This window comes from Thalassophryne amazonica, chromosome 2 (genome assembly GCF_902500255.1).
Source record: "Thalassophryne amazonica chromosome 2, fThaAma1.1, whole genome shotgun sequence".
Classification (NCBI taxonomy): domain Eukaryota; kingdom Metazoa; phylum Chordata; class Actinopteri; order Batrachoidiformes; family Batrachoididae; genus Thalassophryne; species Thalassophryne amazonica.
This window is the reverse complement of record NC_047104.1, coordinates 79663206-79686801: the sequence shown is the minus strand read 5'-3', so window position 1 is coordinate 79686801 and position 23596 is coordinate 79663206. Positions and strand designations below refer to the sequence as shown.

The window sequence follows — 23596 nt, the reverse complement described above, 5'->3', positions numbered from 1 at the left end:
AATATTTGCACAAAAACAATAAAGTTTATCAGTTTTACCATTAAATATCTTGTCTTTGTGGTGTACTCAATTGAATATAGGTTGAAGAGGATTTGTAAATCGTATTCTGTTTTTATTTACATTTTACACAACATCCCAAATTCATTGCAATTGGGGTTGTACAAGAGATTAAGTGGAAGTAAGGCCAGTAGTATCAGAGGTGGGTTCAAACTTGTGTCATGGTGTTGATGGGAGAAGAAATGGTGTTGGGGTCATTCTAAAGGAAGAATATCGAGAATCTGCTGAACGGCCCATTCACACTCTGCCGTGTAGTGGCTGACACTGGCAAATGTGTAGCAAATTCACAAAAATCCCTGTGAAATGCGGGCGAAGGTACACTCCAGAAGTCCAAGTCACAATTGCCCTTTTTTGGGATCAATAAAGTTGTCTGAAGTCACATTTCCTTTCCCCAATGTCGGTCGATGTTCCCCAGCAGGGGTTGCCATTGCACTGGCAGGGCTCAACATTTGCGAAAGGTCCACTGGCTCACACAGGACGTACTTTAACTGCCACTGTTGAAGGGTGAGCACATTTCTAGCGCACAACTCAAAGCAGTAAGTAGCATAGATTGTTGACTTATCATTTGATGTAACTATGATTACGTCACTTGCTGCTGGTGCAATATTGAGACAAGTTCTACATATCCCCTCACATTTTTGATATTTCTACATATTTCTTCATGACCAAAGAGATTTAGAGGAGGTGGTGTGTCGAGTCAAGCCTTCAACATTGGCCAGCGGAGGCTGTCGGGGGGAACGGAGCAGCAACAGTGTATTAGCAGAGGTGACAAAGAGGTACCAGAGATGCACTCTTGCCAGTTTTTTAGCATGAATGTCTAAGATTTTAAGGATGATGAAATGTATTTTCCAGGCCCACAATGAACATCAATGTTGCCTGACTGACACTAACATAGCTCCTGTGGAGTCTGGTGGACCTTGGCACTGGTCAGAGTAATTTTTAACTTTGTCAGCAAATGCTGTACTAATCATCACAGTGTGAATGTATCAAAAGGCTGTATGACAGGGTGATGATTATGAAGTTGGTAATTGAGGGGTTAAAGATGAATGTCATCACTGCATATGCCCCATAGGTAGGTTGTAAGATGGAGAAATATGATTTCTGGAGTGAGTTATATGAGGTGGAAGAGAGTGTACCCAAACATGAACGATTGGTGATTTGTCTTTATTGAGCCTACTGGTGAAGGGAACAGAAGTGATAAGGAAGTAATGGGTGGATATAATATCAAGGAAAGAAATGTGATGGGGCAGGTTGTGGTAGAGTTTGCAAAAAAAGATGGAAATGGCTGTTTTAAATACATATTTTAAAAAGAAAGAGGTGCACAGAGTGATGTATGTATAATAGTGGAAGCAGGTGTATGCAGTTGGACTACATTCTATGCCCTTAAAATAAGTTGGTGACTGGAAGGTGATGGCAAGGAAGAGTGTAGCTAGGAAGCATCTGATGGTGGTTTATAGGATGAATTTAGGGGTGAAGAAGAGGAAGAACGTGAAAGAGGAAGCAAGCATCAAATGGTGGAAGGAGGAAGACTGCCAAGTGATTTTGGACAGCTACAAAGTATTACAAATGGGTGAGGGAGACAGCTAGGAAGATACTGGGTATGACATCTGGACAGAGAAACTCAGACAAGGAGACTTGGTGGTAGAATGATGTTCAGGAAAGCATAAGGATAAAGACGTTGGTGAACAAGAATTGGGATATTTGGGGAGATTGATGAAAGGAGAGAGTGGGGCAAGGGTATGTGGTGTAAGGTGAAACAAGATGAGACAAAGGCTACAGAAAGGGCATATTGTGAGCTGTGCATGCAGTTAAACACTTAATGAATAAGAAAAGGACTTTGGCCAGACAGAGAGAGCATGCTGGAAATGATGTACAGCAGGTTAGGGTGATAATAGATGCAGATGGAAATGTGCTGACAAGTGAAGAGAGTGTGTCAAGAAGGTGAATGGAGTATTTTGAGGAGCTAATCAATGAAGAAAATGGAAGCAAGACAGTTAGAGAGAGAGAGAGAGAGAGAGAGAGTAAATCTGTAAGTGCAACGGATTAGTAAGGTTGAAGTGTGGACAGCTATGAAGAGGATAAAAAGTGAAAATGTAATTGATCCATATGACACACCAGTGGAGACGAGATATTTATGAGAGAGTTTTAAAACTAGACTGTTTAATAAAATCATGGAATGTAACAGGACGCCTGAGTAGTCAAGAAGAAGCGTGTTGATTTGAATGTTTAAGAACAACAATCGTGCAGAACTGCAGTAACTACAAAGGCATAAAGCTGATCAGCCACAGCATTAAATTATGGGAAACGGTGTTGGAAGCTAGGCTTAGAAAAGTAATGAAGATATATGAGGGGCAATATGGTTTCATCGTGAGGAAGAATACTAGAGATGCAATGTTTGTGTTCATTTCTGATGGAGAAGTATAGAGAAGGCAAGAAGGAGCTGAACTGTGTGTTTGTTGATTTAGAGAAAGCTTATGACAGGGTGCCAAGACAAGGCACAGTGGGAATGGCAGATGCATTCAAGGTGGATGTGGGATTATATCATTTCATCATGATGCAGTGGGTCACACCTCTTAGTCTGACCTGCTTGAGGTTACACCTTACTTGTGTGAAGCACCTTGGGGGAGCATTGTTGTGATTTGGTGCTATGTAAATAGAATAAATTGAATTACATCAAGGATCTGCTCTGAGTTCTTTCTTGTTTGCAGTGATGTTGGACAGACTGACAAGATCAGACAGGGGTTTCTATGGACCATTATGTTTGCAGATGACATTGTGAATTGTAGTGAGTGTAGAGAGCAGTCTGAGACTAACTTGGAGAGGTGGAGATATGCTCTGGAGAATGACTAGAATGGACAGGATTAGAAATGAACATGCCAGAGGGACAAGTAGGACAGTTTGCAGACAGTAAGAGAAGCGAGACTGAGATGGTTTGTACAAAGGAGGGACCCAGGATATACTATAGGGAGAAGGATGCTGAAGATGTAGTCATCGGTCAGGAGGAGAAGAGTGAAGCCAAGAGGAGGTTTATGAATATGCAGGTTATTGGTGTGACAGAGGAAGATGCAGAGGACAGGATGAGATGGAGCAGGATGATCTGCTGTGGCGACCCCTAATAAGAGCAGCCAAAAGAAGAAGAATTCGCTCTTATGTGATATGTTCAAGAGTAATGCACCTATTTATTATATGGCTACAACAGTACACGTGCACTGATTGGCTGATTTCCGGTCTGATATTTTCCCATATCAGGCTGTTACCATGACATCTGGTCCGGATCATGTATCAGATTTGCGACATTGCTTACAATTTTCATGGTGCGAAATAAAACAAAACAAAAAGTAAACAAAGAAATTATGAGTGATGAATAGGAAATTTTATACACTGACGAGTTTGAATTTGAGGAATTAACAGCAAACGAGCTCGAAGTGGACATGCAAAATGAAGACCAACAAGATCAAAACACAGCTCCGAACAGTTTTTTATATAAACAAATTATTAAGCTCACTTGCTTGGTTAATAAACCTTTATATTTGGTATGTCGTTTAGGAACATACCAAAGAAAATGTTTAGCAACACCCATCAGCCATAAAGAGTGAAACATAATCTATTCATGACACAGTAGGGCAGTGGGAATTACACACAAATGCCCACATTCTCCACATGAAAGTTTTAACGTGGCAGCTTTGTACTTACTAATTGAACATTCTTATGCATTTTCTGCTTTTTTATTGTTTACCACAGATCAACACACCACTTTAATCTGATTATCTCAGTCCCAGTGTAAGCAAGGCACAGTGCAAATTGTCTCTCCACACACACATGCACATGGACACACATGAGCGTGTGTAGAGATGTGTGCGATAAAAATCAAATATATTCACTTTTTTCAGCAGCAGGATATTAATAGATTTTTCTTTGATGTGAACGGTGTTGCAAATATCAATCATGCTGTACATCAGTTACATGGTCTCAAATATTGTAAAAATAAGATTTTTTGAATGGTCATTAATGAAGTATGTTTAAAAAATGCAAACTGAAGATTACATTGTCTCTATGTATCATATACAGCAGTTGTGCAAGTAGCTGCATGAAAAAGGTAATGTCAAATCCAGTATCCATTTTAGTGTCAATATAAGCCTTTGATCATATTGTCTCCCCTTTGTGTCCTCTCTCACAGATTTCTTGTTGGAGCTAGTTTTTCAGATTTTGTGATTTGTAATTACGGCCGTTGGTTATGTTTTGGGGTTGATTATCAGTGTGGCACAGCTCCATTGGTGATGAGGGGAAAAAAAAAACGGCAGCTCCCTTACGTAGCTTCTCATTAGAGACACTCCCGGGGCTTCATCAAAGATACCACTCCTTCTTTTCTACCACTTCCATCATTCCCTTCTTCTATAATATGCCATTTTCCCAGTCCACTGCTAACTACAGCTGCAGGACATGCTTAACAAACACACTGGCAAAAACACTCCACTTGATGCTAACTTTTCACCATTTTGCTCCATCATGAAACTAAAATTGAAGGACTTTCATTCAGAGGTCACTCTTCTATAAGGTTGCAGTAGGACTGGTATGAATAATAAAAGTTGTTAGTTGATGAGTCGGGTACCACTGCTTGTCCAATAGTCACTGACTAATCTTGAAAATGAATCTAAGCAGCTAAGGCCTGGTTCACATGGCAGGAAATTAAAATTATCTTTAGGTTTCCAAAACCTGAGAGACCACACAAGTGAAGGTAAAAAATCATAGATCTAACAGGTTTGGTCGTACAGTGTGTGGTGTTCAGCCACACGGTAAGGACAACAGCACCACACATGAACAGATTTCACACACGAACATTCCCAGCTCAGACAGGAAATCTCGCAAAATCTCTCGAGATTAAATGTGACTTTAGAGTAAACAGTCGAAGATACTTTGTGGACTATTTAAAACAGAGGGGAAAAATGATACAAAAGGAAAAAAAGGCGTTCTTTAAAGGAGTGGAGACAGCGCAGCCAACGGACTTCTGGTAAGGCAGAACAGCTGTTTTGATTTTATTTTACCCTCTGTACGTCCATCACCTTGCTTTCTGATTGGCTGCACGTCACATTCAGCAGGCTGCATGCTCGTTTGTGGTCGGGGGACACCACATGCTGCAATATCAGGCCAAGACAATCCAACATGTTGAATATCCCCGATTTGCGATCGGAGCACTCCTGACATCCTCCCGAGTAGATCAGAGTGCTCTTAACACACCACACATGGCGGTAATGTCTGATAAGATTATCTTTAGTGTCATCACTATTGTCGGAGCATCCTTAAGATTGTTGGAAGGAGATGATCGGGTCCAATATTGGCCTAAAATCCTGCCGTATGAACCAGGCTTAAGTAGTAAAAGTGCAAACTGACTTTTAAAAAAAGGAATTGTAAACCTACCACTTTAAAACATGACATTAACACACTGAACAACACAGAGACAATATCTGTGATACTTCTAGATTCAAGATGAATGTCTGACTGAAAGAGGCTGCAAAGGTTCAAAAGGTATATGAATGGGACATATCACATTACATTAACACTGTCCTGTTGCTTAATAGTATGCACTAAAAATTATGTCTATAATATTTATCCATTTTAATTGCATATACAATTTTCATTCATTTGAATTGCAGTTTTAACCTACAGTAAACTAATAAAGAAGTAGCTTCATTCGGAGTTCACTCTTCTAGAAGGTTACAGTAGGGTTGGGACAAATAATGAAAGTTGTCAGTTGATGAGTGAGGTACCATTATTTGTCCACTAGTTCATGACTAATCTTGAAAATAAATCTAAGCAGCTAAGTAGTAAAACTTCAAACTGAGGTTGAGATTCTCTTATTTAACATGGGTAAACAATGAAAGTCTCAATAAAGGCCTTATTTCCAGAAGGGCCCATGGCACGTGTCTCGCAGTCCTCCCCAGCACTGTTGTTAAGAGTGTCAGTCGGGAGTGTGGCTGCAATCAAGAAGCGAACCGGAGTTGCTGGCATCCCAGTCCAACGTGTAAGCTGTTATGTTACCACCTCCCTGACTTAAAAAATGTAAATCTTCTGACAAGATGTCATTCCTGTTGAATGTCATTCCTGTCCTCTGCGCAACTGTGCATGCGCACGCATGCGCAATATTGTCAGGACGCGGAAGTGTCAATTTATGCGACAAGATGCACAATTTGGCAGAACACCATCTGCGCACACGCTAGCTGTTAGCACTATAAGCTGAGAATGAGAGAAAGTACTGACGCCGCCACCTAAATGGGTGAATTTAAGATACCATACGAAAGTATTGATGTGGATTCTGATACAGAATTACCATTTCACATTTGATGGATTTGATGGATTTTCAAGTTTGAAGATTATTCCACACCCTGACCGCTGCTGGAGTGATGCTGCCTTGGCTCGACAGTAAGCCTCGCCGACCGAATTACCTACAGAAAAATAAACCATGCAAACAATGGAATTGAATTCAAATGGGAATAACCCCCTTGTATCTGAAGATTTGTGGACGTTCTTGCTGTTATACAGTCGCAAACAACCGTTGGTAAAGCTCTATTTGTATAACCAGCATTAACATCTGCAAACAATCAGACACAACAGGGTTGTTCCCTAATTATCAGGCTTGGTGGCTAAAGACGTCTGGGCACAAATGCAAAACTCAGACAAGCAGCTCTGTGGCTCAAAAAGGTTTAGTGTCATTTCAGGCAGAGGTCGGTACATGTAAAGGCAGTCCAAAACAAGTAGCAGTACAAAAAGCTTCAGGCAAAGGCAGAGTTGGGTACACAGGCAGGTGATCAAAAAACGATGAGACAAACAGGACTAGGAAAAACACACAGAGGAGACCTGGAAAGAAGGCAAAAGGCACATCGAACTGATGAGTGAATAGTGAAACCTGTAAACCGTAAATACACCCAGGTGATGAGCTACAAATTAGGAACAGGTGAGTGTGGAAAACACCAGAACAAGTTTGTGGCCAGACAGAGTGAAACACCCACCAACATGCACTAAGGGAAAGACAAGAGAAAAAGGGACAGAAAAAAATAACTAACAAACAGAAAAACTAACAAAATACAATAACTAAATAGAGCAACACAGTTAAAACCGGAAACAAAAATCCAAACCCTGACAGTGATGAGATTCAAGACGAGTGTCTAAGTGAAAGAGGCCGGCTATCAATGGTTCAAAAGGGAATAAATATGAATGGGATATATTGCATTATATTAACACTGTCCTGTTGCTTAATATTATGCACTAAAAATATGTCTATACGATTTACCCATTTTAATTGCATGTACGATTTTCATCTATTTGGATTGCAGTTTTAACCTACAGTAAACTAATAAACTTAGTTTGAGGTGTGTTCAACAGTTAAAATGGTTCATATGAATGTGACACAAATTGGATATATCTTTAGTTATGAATTCAAAACACACTGTGTGTACTAATTGCCTACTATTACCTGAATCTAATTTTTTTAATGTTTAATTTATAATTGATATATTAATGTCACATTAAATATATATATACATATTTAAATTATAGTTTTAAAACAGTAATTATTTAAAAAATATAAATAGTTAAATTTAGATTTCTTTTTTGTGTAAATTTACACACACACACACCTGTGCACCCTATTGACAGTTTTAGAGTATCCAGAATCCTTTGCACGCTGGGAAGGGAGGTTTGATAATGGCTCAGCTTAATGCTAACTTTAACATTGAAAATGCCATAGACATGCTAACGCATTAGCATTGGTCCCGTTGTAAAATACATCTATCCACTGTTTCAGAAGACCACAACAGGTCGGTTTAACATAAAAAAGGTAAATATTACTCACAGACATATGCTCTTTAGGGTTTTAGCGGGGAAAAATTAAGATAAAGAGAAATAAAACAAAGAACCAATGAAGCAGCAGATCGAAGTACTGCTTCATTGGTTCAAGGTTAAAAGCAAACCCATGCTGCAGAAATGCTGGATTACAGACCCGCTGCAGGGTCTGTAATCAATGTAGAGAAATGATAATTTTTCTGACAAGCATCTCCCAAAACAACGGCCACTCCGAAGGACCAATAAGGGAATTGTTAAGCAAAAAGGTTTTGAGAATTTCTTAAGGATACCCGAGAAGAACTGGTTCCCAACACACAACCCTAACAACAACACACTTTTTTTAAAAAATAAAACTCACATTAAAGACTCACGATTATCTTAAGGTGCTCTGACACGAGCATGTTTTTGATTCACGCAACAGCACGACCTGTGTCCTGACGATCCCACCCACTGTGTTCACAGCTGGACGTCGTTCTTTGTTCCACCGGCTGCCACGTGCTCTGTGCTGGATGCTGCGTATATAAAATAATTATTTTGTGGCGGATTAATCACTTTTTTCTGCAAATTGGCCATTGAAAATGGCTCTCATCATTTCCTGAATCACAGAGGACGCTGCAGCCGAAGCTGTTTGCGTGCGCACGCCCGCACCTAACAAGCTGCAGAAAGCATTTTGAGCCATCTAAAAAGGTAATTATTTGACTTGTTTACATTGCCATGGCTTGATAAAACAGTTGTGTGTCTTTCCTTCTTGTGTGCAGCTATTAAAGTATGTTTATGAGAGATTTAATTTCTTGTTATAATCCTTCCGACAAGATACACTCTGATGCGATCCGCTGGTGTCACCACTCGCTCTGTTCACTGCTTGTTTACTCCACTTGATGAGCTGCACGTCATGTTCAAGATTAGATCACGCCACATAGCATTACATTTGTGCATGAAAGATTTTTTGAACTTTTCAAAATTCTCTGTATGCAATAGCATGCACCGGTGCCCCTCTGGTGTCCTGTTTGCACCAGTTTAAGAGGATTTTACTCTCCAGTATGACAGCGCGACACAGGTCATGCTATTGCATGAATCAAAAACATGTTCATGTTAGGGCATCTTTAGTTAAACACCTAAATACATATTTTGGTTGAACTCACCTCCAAAATGACACAATGTTGCAAACAAGTTGCCCCACATGCTAAAGGCGTCAATTGCTTTTGTTTACTTTATTCCTTCTTTGAAGGTGCACAGTGGCTCTGCAGCTGCAGTTGGCCCCTATAGTGGTTCCCTTTCTTAACTTCTGGGTTTCCCCTGGTAACCAGTGTTTCATGTCACAACACTGAACTGTGGGTAATTCCATTACACAAAGCCTGCAGAAATGCCCGCTTAAGGAAGGCGAGCCTACATGCACTTGACAATTAGACAGTGGGATAGCTATAAACCCATACGCATAGCAGAAATGCACTTCAAAGTCTGTGAGTCCATGAGTGCAAAGATTGGGATTGGTCCATTCATTCAAACCAGGAAAGGGAGTGGTGGCTGCTGGTGCTTTGCTAGTTTTTCTTCCTGCTTGATGTCTGTCCTCCATGAAACAATCTTTGCAAGGGCAGGCTGTCTCCTTTTTTAGCTCTGCTACAGAATCTTTGCTGGAAACAAACTGAAACTGAATGTACTACCCCCGTCACACATAGCCAGAATCATGCAGAATGGCGACAGAATGACGAATCGGCGTACGTCTGAAAAGTGTCAGATTTCTGTTCCAAAACATTTTGACAGCCATCTGCAGAAGTCCACACAGTTGGTCAAAATCAGCCAGTGGCCCCGAGTGTGATGCACATGTTCAAAGCCCTCCAGGCGCCTCGAGATGGGACACCTATCCGACGGCGGTCCATGTGCAATCTGAGGACCATCTGACTGCAATTTGCATATTTTATGGCGGCAAAACAGGATCCAAAATGATTTGAGCCCATATGAGGGAACCTTGAGATGGATTTGGCATGGCAAAGCTTGCCGGTATGACCTGCACATGCCACGTATAATACCCCCCCCGGAGTGCATGGTTATATGCATGTGGCACGCTTCATCATGATAATAATTAGGAATTATTATAATAATGCCCCCACCCCCGAGCACAAAGGAATGTATGTGGCACGCTTCATCATGATAATAATTCTGAATTATTATTATGTACGCTGAATGGGAACAGCGGCTATTAAGTACCGTGCGCTACTGCGTGCACGCCGCTGCAACTCTGAACAGGCTATTATATCCACAACAGACCTCACGGTATATTTGTCCATTCCTTCCCATGGGCGACATAAATAATGTGAACTATTGTCTCCATCACATTTGTGTATAACACAGGCAGCTGAGCCTCTCCGTGGTGCACAGTAAAGCATCATTGCATGCATCAGGCTCAGACTTGAATGGATCTCACTGCTGTAATATCTGATCACCTTCTACGTAACTCTGTAGGAGATATTGCATGGAACTGTTGTGCCAGGCCATGACAGCATTAATAAACATGAATCTCACCCAGGAGTGTTTCACAGAGTAGACGTGGACGTGGAGCCGGACCATAGCCTGTACTTAAAATCCTCTCAACTGGCTGCTGTGTGTTGCAATGAACCATGCAAAAATAAATCCCACGTGATAATCCAACCACCGTGGTGTATAGAGTTGTGTTGTGCTCCTGAAGTGAGCAAAAAAGAAAAAAGAAATTAAAGTTTTCTGGAAAGGCTCCATTTGACACGAGAAGAACAGCGTAGTTTGATTGGCATCAGAATTTTGGCTCTCTGTTGGGACTGTTTACACAGAGACTGCTACCTGCTGCTTTGGACTTGAACTAACAGTCTTTTTCAAGACTTTTTTACTTTTTTACCTTTTTACTTTTTTTACTTTTTTACTGTGCTCCAACGCCTAAGGAAGACCTCTAACGGTCGAAACATCGCGACGGAGCACTTTTATCAGCTAACTTTCATCAGCGTTGGCAAGCTAACTAGCTTGCTAACGCTTTTGTTTGTATTTTTTATTTATTTTTTTTTTTTATTTTAGCACCGTTGTCGTGCGTTCGCTGTTGTGCGTTGCCTGTGCTGCTTCATGGCCTGTTTGGTGCCTTGATTGGGGCACTCCTTCTGCTGAATCACCTCTAAATTATTTACACATTATTCACTTTGTGTGTTTTTAGGAATCCGCTAGGTTGCGTAGCTACTAGCTCTTAGCCGATTTAGCATGGCGGCTTCTCCTGTCTCCTTTAGCAGTAACGGTACTTGTAATAAGTGCAGCTTATTCGTAGCTTTGGAGGCCAGGCTGGGCGAATTGGAGACTCGGCTCCGCACCGTGGAAAATTCTACAGCTAGCCAGGCCCCTGTAGTCGGTGCGGACCAAGGTAGCTTAGCCGCCGTTAGTTCCCCCCTGGCAGATCCCGTGCAGTCGGGAAAGCAGGCTGACTGGGTGACTGTGAGGAGGAAGCGTAGCCCTAAACAGAAGCCCCGTGTACACGTCAACCCGTTCACATCTCTAACCGTTTTTCCCCACTCGACGATACACTCGCCGAGGATCAAACTCTGGTTATTGGCGACTCTGTTTTGAGAAATGTGAAGTTAGCGACACCAGCAACCATTGTCAATTGTCTTCCGGGGGCCAGAGCAGGCGACATTGAAGGACATTTGAAATTGCTGGCTAAGGCTAAGCGTAAATTTGGTAAGACTGTAATTCACGTCGGCAGTAATGACACTCGGTTACGCCAATCGGAGGTCACTAAAATTAACATTAAATCGGTGTGTAACTTTGCAAAAACAATGTCGGACTCTGTTGTTTTCTCTGGGCCCCTCCCCAATCAGACCGGGAGTGACATGTTTAGCCGCATGTTCTCCTTGAATTGCTGGCTGTCTGAGTGGTGTCCAAAAAATGAGGTGGGCTTCATTGATAATTGGCAAAGCTTCTGGGGAAAACCTGGTCTTGTTAGGAGAGACGGCATCCATCCCACTTTAGATTGGAGCAGCTCTCATTTCTAGAAATCTGGCCAATTTTCTTGGATCCTCCAAACTGTGACTGTCCAGCGTTGGGACCAGGAGGCAGAGCTGTGGTCTTATACACCTCTCTGCAGCTTCTCTCCCCCTGCCATCCCCTCATTACCCCATCCCCGTAGAGACGGTGCCTGCTCCCAGACCACCAATAACCAGCAAAAATCTATTTAAGCATAAAAATTCAAAAAGAAAAAATAATATAGCACCTTCAATTGCACCACAGACTAAAACAGTTAAATGTGGTCTATTAAACATTAGGTCTCTCTCTTCTAAGTCCCTGTTGGTAAATGATATAATAATTGATCAACGTATTGATTTATTCTGCCTAACAGAAACCTGGTTACAGCAGGATGAATATGTTAGTTTAAATGAGTCAACACCCCCGAGTCACACTAACTGTCAGAATGCTCGTAGCACGGGCCGGGGCGGAGGATTAGCAGCAATCTTCCACTCCAGCTTATTAATTAATCAAAAACCTAGACAGAGCTTTAATTCATTTGAAAGCTTGTCTCTTAGTCTTGTCCATCCAAATTGGAAGTCCCAAAAACCAGTTTTATTTGTTATTATCTATCGTCCACCTGGTCGTTACTGTGAGTTTCTCTGTGAATTTTCAGACCTTTTGTCTGACTTAGTGCTTAGCTCAGATAAGATAATTATAGTGGGCGATTTTAACATCCACACAGATGCTGAGAATGACAGCCTCAACACTGCATTTAATCTATTATTAGACTCTATCGGCTTTGCTCAAAAAGTAAATGAGTCCACCCACCACTTTAATCATATTTTAGATCTTGTTCTGACTTATGGTATGGAAATAGAAGACTTAACAGTATTCCCTGAAAACTCCCTTCTGTCTGATCATTTTTTAATAACATTTACATTTACCCTGATGGACTACCCTGCAGTGGGGAATAAGTTTCATTACACTAGAAGTCTTTCAAAAAGCGCTGTAACTAGGTTTAAGGATATGTTTAAGGATATGATTCCTTCTTTATGTTCTCTAATGTCATATACCAACACAGAGCAGAGTAGCTACCTAAACTCTGTAAGGGAGTTAGCGTATCTCGTCAATAGTTTTACATCCTCATTGAAGACAACTTTGGATGCTGTAGCTCCTCTGAAAAAGAGAGCTTTAAATCAGAAGTGTCTGACTCCGTGGTATAACTCACAAACTCGTAGCTTAAAGCAGATAACCCGTAAGTTGGAGAGGAAATGGCGTCTCACTAATTTAGAAGATCTTCACTTAGCCTGGAAAAAGAGTTTGTTGCTCTATAAAAAAGCCCTCCGTAAAGCTAGGACATCTTTCTACTCATCACTAATTGAAGAAAATAAGAACAACCCCAGGTTTCTTTTCAGCACTGTAGCCATGCTGACAAAGAGTCAGAGCTCTATTGAGCTGAGTATTCCATTAACTTTAACTAGTAATGACTTCATGACTTTCTTTGCTAACAAAATTTTGACTATTAGAGAAAAAATTACTCATAACCATCCCAAAGCTGTATCGTTATCTTTGGCTGCTTTCAGTGATGCCAGTACTTGGTTAGACTCTTTCTCTCCGATTGTTCTGTCTGAGTTATTTTCATTAGTTACTTCATCCAAACCATCAACATGTTTATTAGACCCCATTCCTGCCAGGCTGCTCAAGGAAGTCCTACCATTATTTAATGCTTCAATCTTAAATATGATCAATCTATCTTTGTTAGTTGGTTATGTACCACAGGCCTTTAAGGTGGCAGTAATTAAACCATTACTTAAAAAGCCATCACTTGACCCAGCTATCTTAGCTAATTATAGGCCAATCTCCAACCTTCCTTTTCTCTCAAAGATTCTTGAGAAGGTAGTTGTAAAACAGCTAACTGATCACCTGCAGAGGAATGGTCTATTTGAAGAGTTTCAGTCAGGTTTTAGAATTCATCATAGTACAGAAACAGCATTAGTGAAGGTTACAAATGATCTTCTTATGGCCTCGGACAGTGGACTCATCTCTGTGCTTGTTCTGTTGGACCTCAGTGCTGCTTTTGATACTGTTGACCATAAAATTTTATTACAGAGATTAGAGCATGTCATAGGTATTAAAGGCACTGCGCTGCGGTGGTTTGAATCATATTTGTCTAATAGATTACAGTTTGTTCATGTAAATGGGGAATCTTCTTCACAGACTAAAGTTAATTATGGAGTTCCACAAGGTTCTGTGCTAGGACCAATTTTATTCACTTTATACATGCTTCCCTTAGGCAGTATTATTAGACGGTATTGCTTAAATTTTCATTGTTACGCAGATGATACCCAGCTTTATCTATCCATGAAGCCAGAGGATACACACCAATTAGCTAAACTGCAGGATTGTCTTACAGACATAAAGACATGGATGACCTCTAATTTCCTGCTTTTAAACTCAGATAAAACTGAAGTTATTGTACTTGGCCCCACAAATCTTAGAAGCATGGTGTCTAACCAGATCGTTACTCTGGATGGCATTTCCCTGATCTCTAGTAATACTGTGAGAAATCTTGGAGTCATTTTTGATCAGGATATGTCATTCAAAGTGCATATTAAACAAATATGTAGGACTGCCTTTTTGCATTTACGCAATATCTCTAAAATCAGAAAGGTCTTGTCTCAGAGTGATGCTGAAAAACTAATTCATGCATTTATTTCCTCTAGGCTGGACTATTGTAATTCATTATTATCAGGTTGTCCTAAAAGTTCCCTAAAAAGCCTTCAGTTGGTTCAGAATGCTGCAGCTAGAGTACTGACGGGGACTAGCAGGAGAGAGCATATCTCACCCGTGTTGGCCTCTCTTCATTGGCTTCCTGTTAATTCTAGAATAGAATTTAAAATTCTTCTTCTTACTTATAAGGTTTTGAATAATCAGGTCCCATCTTATCTTAGGGACCTCGTAGTACCATATTACCCCATTAGAGCGCTTCGCTCTCAGACTGCAGGCTTACTTGTAGTTCCTAGGGTTTGTAAGAGTAGAATGGGAGGCAGAGCCTTCAGCTTTCAGGCTCCTCTCCTGTGGAACCAGCTCCCAATTCAGATCAGGGAGACAGATGCCCTCTCTACTTTTAAGATTAGGCTTAAAACTTTCCTTTTCGCTAAGGCTTATAGTTAGGGCTGGATCGGGTGACCCTGGACCATCCCTTGGTTATGCTGCTTTAGACGTAGACTGTGGGGGGGTTCCCGTGATGCACTGTTTCTTTCTCTTTTTGCTCCGTATGCATCACTCTGCATTTAATCATTAGTGATCGATCTCTGCCCCCCTTCACGGCATGTCTTTTTCCTGGTTCTTTCCCTCAGCCCCAACCAGTCTCAGCAGAAGACTGCCCCTCCCTGAGCCTGGTTCTGCTGGAGGTTTCTTCCTGTTAAAAGGGAGTTTTTCCTTCCCACTGTGGCCAAGTGCTTGCTCATAGGGGGTCGTTTTGACCGTTGGGGTTTTTCATAATTATTGTATGGCCTTGCCTTACAATATGGAGCGCCTTGGGGCAACTGTTTGTTGTGATTTGGCGCTATATAAGAAAAAAGTTGATTGAAGTTGATTGAGACTGCTTGGCCCACTGCCAGCAAGTTTTCAGCAAAGCTGTCCAGTGGTGCACACGTATGCGCCACGCGCACTTAGTGGCTCATGCAGCGTTATGCATACACACACACACAGCTGAGTGATCATTTCAGCCCTGTGTGTGTGTGTGTGTGTGTGTGTGTGTGTGTGTGTGTGTGTGTGTGTGTGTGTGTGTGTGTGTGTGTGTGTGTGTGTGTGTGTGTGAGGAACACAGCACTGGCTTCCACTCCAGTCCTGTGTTTGCCATCCAGACATTTGGGCATCGGGCAGTCTTCAGCGCCTTTTATGGCCATCTCATGGCAGTCTGTGTCATCTACCTGTTGTCTACATATGCTTTGGATGCCATAGTGCAGGTGTGGACGAGGTAATCTACATGGGTTCTGACACTGCTGACCACGCCTCTTTTCCTCCCAACTGCATCGGATTATGGCAATATTTGCCGTTTTGGGCTGGTTCCTGCACATTCTTGCTATGTGTGACAAGGGCTTTAGGGAGTCTGACAAATGTCTTGATTCTTGGAGATAAAAGTAATCATTGTTCGAAACAGGAGGCATTGTAAAGCAACCACAGTAGTAACGTACAGTATGCTTTTTTAAATGTAACTTGAACTTTGAGGCCATAAAAATACCTGTCAGTATTTAAATTGTTTTTTGGTAACGGTTTACCCTTATATTGTCAGAAAAATATTGGTAACTCTATTACCGAATAAGTTTTGTTGCTACACATCCTGTTTGTGTTAATATAACTGAAGAAAATGAGTCAACTGATTGGGTACTAGCTAGCTGTAGCTGCCTTTTATGACCAATCGTCCAAGCCCTAGTTTACAGTAATGAAGTTTGATCAGCATAGCAAGAACGAAGATCCAGATGTCCCGATGCTTACCAAATGTTCCCACAAAAGAAAAGAGGCATACCCAGTCATCTCCATGGGTGAAAAAAACAGGATTACACACTCAATGTCACTACTATATTTTATACTCTTCCTGAGTTCAGCAGAAAGGCAGCATGGTGGTCAAGCAGTTAATGCATTTGTTTCCAGAACAGACCACCCCTGTCCATTCTCCATGTGATCTGAAGTTGTGTCAGGAAGGGCATCTGTCGTAAAATGCGTCAAATTGTAATGCAGATCCATCTTGGTCCCCAAGTCAAAAAGGCAGAAGTGGAAGAAACTTACTGAGTTTCACACTGATTTTTCCCAAGCTGTATTGGCCCATGGCTTATGTATTTTCTGACAGAAGGTTGGCGTATTGCTTGTCTTAAAAGTCAAAATTTTAGGGACTTGGCTGGATTCTCAGCCAACTTGTCCTCAGCTCAAGGTGGCCCAAAGCAGAATATGCTTCCAATTTTCATGAAAGTAATTAGCCTGTGCTTTCAGGAACTGAGAGGATTTACTCCAAGTGGACAACAAGCCCTGCCCTGTTTGTCTAAGCATAGCACAGGTGGGGCCAATCAACAGAGTTAAAAAACAAAACAAACAAATTTTAACTTTTTTCCAAGTGGTGTGCCTGCTTGGGAGTTGATCAGCACCAAATGTCCCCAAGTGAGACTTGCTTGGGGTAGTCACCCAAGTAGCACAGAATTGTACGCCAGCGCATGATAGCCCCAAGCAGCCTCAAAAGATGTATGAGCAGATTTTAGGCTCATCAAAAATACTTGGAGAACAAAGACATTGCTGTTTCCTTGGTGATGAAAAAAGCCCCATGACCTTATTTTGCAGTACCACATTAGAGTAGCAAAAAAGATACATAATAAATAACACTGAACCCCTTCATTGGTCCTGTAGTGTTCAGCATTTGTAGAATAGCCACTGACAGTATTGTGCAGCTATAAAAATTCTTTCTATTGAGTTCTGACAGGAGCGAGCATGCTTTTCTAAGAGGTTCACTGCTTTCAGTAGAAAGCAGAGAAAGGTTTGAATGGCATTAAATGAAGCCCAGTTCACCACTTATGAACCACGGCATTATCAAATTGTTTTAGCGAGGATTTTGTAAGTAAAGCCCAGATACAACTTTCACTGAGCTCTATCCACTGCCATGATGAGAGGACATTTCACTCAGTAATCTGTGTTATTTGTAATTTCAGAAAACTTTATTTATCCTACTGATGTAGTACCAAAGTGCTGATAAAATGGTCATTTTTTTGGTTTTGTTTTTATGGTATATAGGCTATTCCTTGACTTCTCTACAGAAAGGCAGAAAAGGGGAAAATGCTACAGTTCATATCAATCTTTGCTTTTGTTTGGGTTAGTCCTATAATACATTTTTATGTACAGTATCTGTTCTACAGAGGGTAAGTCCTTGTACAAACATGTTTCAGTGGATTCAGGAGTGCCATTGCTGCATTCCATTCTGGATGTGATGGCTCATGCATCTTGAATCTGAGCATCAGAAAAACATAAATATACTTAAGGTATAAGGGGCTACAAAGGTGTCTAAGCTTGGAAGGTGAACAGGATCATGAGTAATATAATTATAGAGAACTTTCTAACCATTTCTAAAGTGATTGCAGTTGGTGTTATGGGACAACCATTTGCTGTTTTCCAGCAATATCCTCCAGTTCTTCATGGAAGATCGCATGTCATCCCAATTCCAAATGGTAAAGGGATTTAATCTGTGTTTTGCCAGATCAGACACTTGAAACCACCACAACTGCTTTATTCAACATGAAGGAGCTACTACTCCTACTCTGAACTTTTACAGGATGCCACAGCGCTTCACTGTGTCTCTCAGGGTGAGTCTCACAACCCTGCCAAGAAAAGTCATTTTGGCCACTTTTGTGATGTTCCATGTCTCTCACCTTTTCAGATCAAAAGATGCCTGTGAAAACTTTATGAGATCATTGGGGATGCCCATACTTATGCAAGCAAATGACGATCTTGGTGCTTCATGTCTTACTGAATAACTATTCAGTCACGAACCAGTGACCTCAGGTGATGGACTGGATGCCTCTGGTACAAGGCCTCTTTGGTGGATACTTGTGTACCACTGGAATGCCTTTGTGCCGGATGGTTCCTTTGCAAGTCTATGATGTGGAGTATCATTTGCACAGCAAGAGACCATCAGCTATGACATTTTGGCAGTGTGGCATGATGCAGCATGCATGTGCTTCAGTGGATCCTAGCAGGTGGAGAAGGCCAAGGAGATGCCCACGTTTAACCTGGTTGTGGCAGATGGATTATTATTTCGAGAGGTGGTGATTGCCTGCTTCTCAGCTTAAGTGGGTACCATACAGGACTCAGGGTCCTTCCAATGTGTGGTGGATGTGGCGAACCATAGCTCTACCACATGCTCAAAGACATGACTTTATTTGAATCATTGTAACACAATATCATGTAGACCATTAGTTGAACCTCAGATTCAGGAGAATCAATGCAGGTTCTGTCTTGGTTGTGGAATGGCAGACCAGCTCTTTACCAGCCCTTACAAGGATCTGTGGTGCAAATTTGGTGAGAATCTGTGAAGTCGTTTTGAAGTAATCCTTCAAAGCCTACCTAAAGGGAAATCTTTATCCTGAATCTGGATCCAGATCCGGATCACCTCCAAAATTCAGTGGAGTCTTCCATGCTCTAATTCGTAGTGCAAATTTGGTGAAAATCCGTAAAGTAGTTTTGGCATAATCATTCAAACCCTATATAAAGTGAAATCTTGATCCAGAATCCAGATCCGGATCCATATCACCTCCAAAATTCAATGGAGTCTTCCATGCCCTAATATCTAACTGTGGTGCAAATTTGGTGAGAATTTGTCAATTGGCTTTGATGTAATCGTTCAAAAACTATATAAAGTGACATCTTGATCCAGAATCCAGATCCAGATACGGATCCAGATCACTTCCAAAATTCAGTGGAATCTTCCATGCCCTAATATCTATCTGTGGTGTACATTTGGTGAGAATCAGTGAAGGTATTTTTTAAAAAGAAATACAAACATGGTATATATAAAATAAAATATGCATCTTTTATTGACTCCCACTCCACTTCAGGTACTTTAGGGGAGGTGATGGTCTGGTGGTTAACGTGTTGGGTTTGAGTCCAGAAGATCATGGGTTCAAATCCCCGCCTGACTGGAAAATCACTAAAGTCCCTTGGGCAAGGCCTTTAATCCCCTATTGCTCCCGGTGTGTAGTGTGCGCCTTGTTTGGGTGAATGTGAGGCATAATTGTAAAGTGCTTTAAGCGTCTGATTCAGATGGAAAAGTGCTATATAAATGCAGTCCTTGCAGGTTGAATGATGAGCCAGACGAGGGGAATAAAGTTCAGTCTTCTTTACTCTGGAATGTGTTGGACACAGCTTCTGAATTACTGAATCTGTGGAACTCATCACAAAATAATATTTGGCATAGCATAATTACCTTTGTCAGTACAAATAGTGTAATTCTCATACAGAGACATGGCAATTCACATAAATAAAGTCAGAATATAAAGTACAAAATCCTGAGAGACTGGTAATTAAATCACTGCATAGCTACAACATAGATAACCTGACAACACAGCAAAAATAATGGGGTGAGCTGCTTATGTTACACAGCATCACAAAGTGTACAAAAACACACAATATTCAGAAACACTAATCATTAAACTTAGATCAACTACATTACTTGTAAGCAATGCTTCTAGAAGGCGTCAAACAAAGCAGATGGTTCAAGAATGCACAGGCATTAAAATGCTCTCCAATGTATCTAAACCATGTGGCTGAACAGGAAGTTGACTCAAGACCACCTGACCACTTTTGGCCGATGAACGCTGACTCAAGACTACCTGACCACTCCCAGCCAATGAACTGGCGGCTTCTTACAGACCAGGAACTACCTGTGCTGCTATGTTGAAAATGACCACTGGGTGTCACTATAAAACCAGAACAATTTTCTTACTGATAATATTACACAGCCACTAGCCTTAAGCTTCGCTAAAAGACCCAGACTTTAGATAAAGTTGAGGCCACAACCCACTCTGTTAACTAATAAAGTAAATTTAAAAGGGTAGGAAGCAGAGTAACATACTATGCCAGTATGCTTGCCATATGAAAGGGAAAATAGTGTATCTTAAGTCTGGACTTCAAAGTCTCTACAGAATCTGACTGTTTTATTGATGCAAGGCAATCATTCCACAAAGCAGGTACACAATAAGAGAAAACTCTGTGACCCACAGACTTTTTATTGACCCTAGAGACACAAAGTAGTCCTGTGTCATGAGAAAGCAGAGCCCAGGCCAGTATGTAGGGTTTAATTAGGGCAGCGAAGGTTAATAGCAGAACCTTAAAATCTGATTTTAAGGGTTTAAAAAGGAATAAGTGGTGATCCATAATTAGATAGTTAATCAACAGTGATTTTGAGGACAGTGACCTTATGTTAATGAGAGCCAGACTAAGGTACCTCAATAGTGTTGACAATTGAACTGTTTAAATTTAGGGGTGATTCCAGAGTAGCATACATAAGATGCCTAGTAGTAGGTTTAGGTTTGAGGCCACGCGAGTTGTAGGTAACAGACACAAAATGGATGGAGCCAGAAATCAAACATGGCTTCTCTTGTGATCCCACCCTTTGTGTTTTGAGGTTGGCAAGAAACACTTTTCAGTCTATACACACATTAGTAGGAAGGAGCGTCACCTCAAGTGATTTTAGTCATGAAGCTCTGACGTGCTCTATAATACAGGACTGTGATTGACTGAACTCTTTTGAGTGATAAATGATACAGTGATGTACTGTGATGTCAAAATGCGTGCCTCATATGAAAAATGCATACAGATTGGTAGGTCTGCTCAGTTGAGGAGTATCACTTGCATTGTAAGGGAATGTCAGGAAGACCATTTTGCCCTGTGTCGTGTGTGGCTACATAGTAGGTCTTACTGATCCATCATGCAGGTACTTCAATGTTAAGCACCCTAGCAGTTGCTAGAAGGCTGAGGCAATGCCATCATATTACCTAAATGCAATAGACAGATGGCTACTTTTAAGAGATGAGGATGGACTGGGTGTTTGTCAGGTTGTTGCCATCTAGGATCTGAGAGACTTTCATAGTGTTGTGTATGTAGCAACTGACAAGACCGGCACATGTTCTCAGACCTGACCTATATCAACAATTTCATTCCTTTGGTCACACCTGAGCTTTGTGACCATATGTGGTAGCTTGGATGTACTTTCCTGTTAATTACACATTTTTGGGCTCTTTCATCTGTTCATTAGATATGTGTAAAATTTGTGAAAAATGGCACTTTAATGTTATGGCAGCTGTCTTTAAAGGTGTGATCTTATTATCTGCAGAATAATTATCTTACTTTCTGGATGTTGGCTATATGGCAGGACAGCACAAGAAATAGGATTTGAGAAGAACTGCAATAAAGGCTGGCAAAGAGATGACATTGTGAGCTATCTTTTATTCTCATCTCTGCCCCCTCTGTCTCACGCTTTCCTCTCTCAAATTGCTCTGAGAATTAGAAGGCTTCTCCAGCAGAGTTCTCACCTGGGAACTGGCCCGAGTCCACGATCTACACCTCATGCACTTCTAACTTTAAGTGCGTTGCCATCAGCTCACCCAATTAAGCTTCTTGTTCTCCAGAAGTCCTGCGTTCCTTCTCTAACACCAGTCATTGGCAATGAAAATAAAGTAGGTGATTCCCCAGACGGCATACTGGAATGGTGCTTTCAGGTTTCTGCATGCTGTTAGTTATATCAAAGTTAATACACGTGCCTAAACAGAGATTTAATGATTTCAAATAACACAACCTCATGTAAGACTCTCTTTGCAGCTATAATTGAATCACCAAATGCAATATGATTGTGTAAAGATTATATATAATTATGAACAATGCCAGGCCTTGCACATGTGTGGGAACATAATGGAAAACACCCCTCAAATACCAAAAGCTGCACAGGTAAATTGAAGTCAAGTGCTGTGGGATGGCTCAGCGTATTAGGCTCCGTGCTTTTAATGGTCTCCTCTGAGACTAAATTGGAACTCCATTTGTCCAGAAACGGTCGTTGCTACTTCAGCTCCTTGTAAATATATTGTACAGAAAAAAAAAGACTATAGTGCTGTATCGCCTAATAAAATATGCATCTTTTATTGACTCCCACTCCACTTCAGTTACTGTCGACTCAGCTGAACAAAGGCAAGTTAGGAACAGTGCAAATAGACCCTCTGATTGCTCAACATGCTATGCTATTGCCCTCTGGTGATCAGTGCAAAACTTTTGGAACCATCCTTGCATCTTTCTGTGCACTGTCAATGCTGAAATTACAATAGAAAGTACAATAGAATTTCTCTTCAAAAAGAGAGTGCCACCCTCAAGGATATTATACAGTGGAATTCCCCAACAGACGTGTTTCTTACAGTTATATAGATCAGCTGCAGAATTTACAATGGAGCTAAAGATGGAAAGAATAGTTCATCCATCCATCCATCCATTTTCTTCCGCTTTATCCGGAGTCAGGTCACAGGGGCAGCAACTCAAGCAAAGCCGCCCAGACCTCTCGATCCACACACACCTCCCCAGCTCCTCCGGGGGAACTCCGAGGCGTTCCCAAGCCAGCTGAGAGATGTAGTCCCTCCGGCATGTCCTGGGTCTTCCCCAGGGCCTCCTATGATAGTGACATTATATGTACAATTTTTCATGGAACCGAGTCATGGAATTCAATGAAATTTCTCTCATTTGTAGCAAACCATATGAAGATGGTCATGAAGGAAAATAATTCAGATATGTTGTCTTTTAGGGCCCCTTCACACATAGTACAAATAAGTATAACTCAGGACAAATCACAGCAGAACATCTCGTACGAGTGAACCATGAAAACATCAAGCCAAAGGCCAGGCATGAGCGATGCCGCTGTGATGGTTTCATGCACGTGGGAGCACAGCGCGAGCAACAGTTTCCCAAAGCTCTGATTGCCAGCCAGAAACTTTACCACTGAGCTACCATTGCTGTCCTCTAAAAGGTGCGGGAAAATGCTTGATGTCAAGAAGGACATGGACGTATTTAAGGAAAAATAAAACCACACACCATATAAAAACACTGCATTTTATTGAATCCCTCTTATCGAGCGGGCAATACAAGTATGACCCATCTGTTCCTCTGTAGAAAACCCATGATCACAGATGTACAGTCATGAAATGACATGAATGAGAAGCAGGGCGCTCTT

General features: G+C 41.3%; 1 long non-coding RNA gene across 1 annotated transcript; it reads left to right on the top strand.

The window, feature by feature from the left end:
• The first annotated feature begins 1065 nt into the window (after positions 1-1065).
• On the top strand, positions 1066-21334 carry LOC117502445. Its single transcript, XR_004558298.1, has 3 exons — positions 1066-1217; positions 21059-21062; positions 21323-21334. It is a non-coding gene; the product is annotated as an uncharacterized LOC117502445 (long non-coding RNA).
• The last annotated feature ends 2262 nt before the right edge of the window (positions 21335-23596 follow it).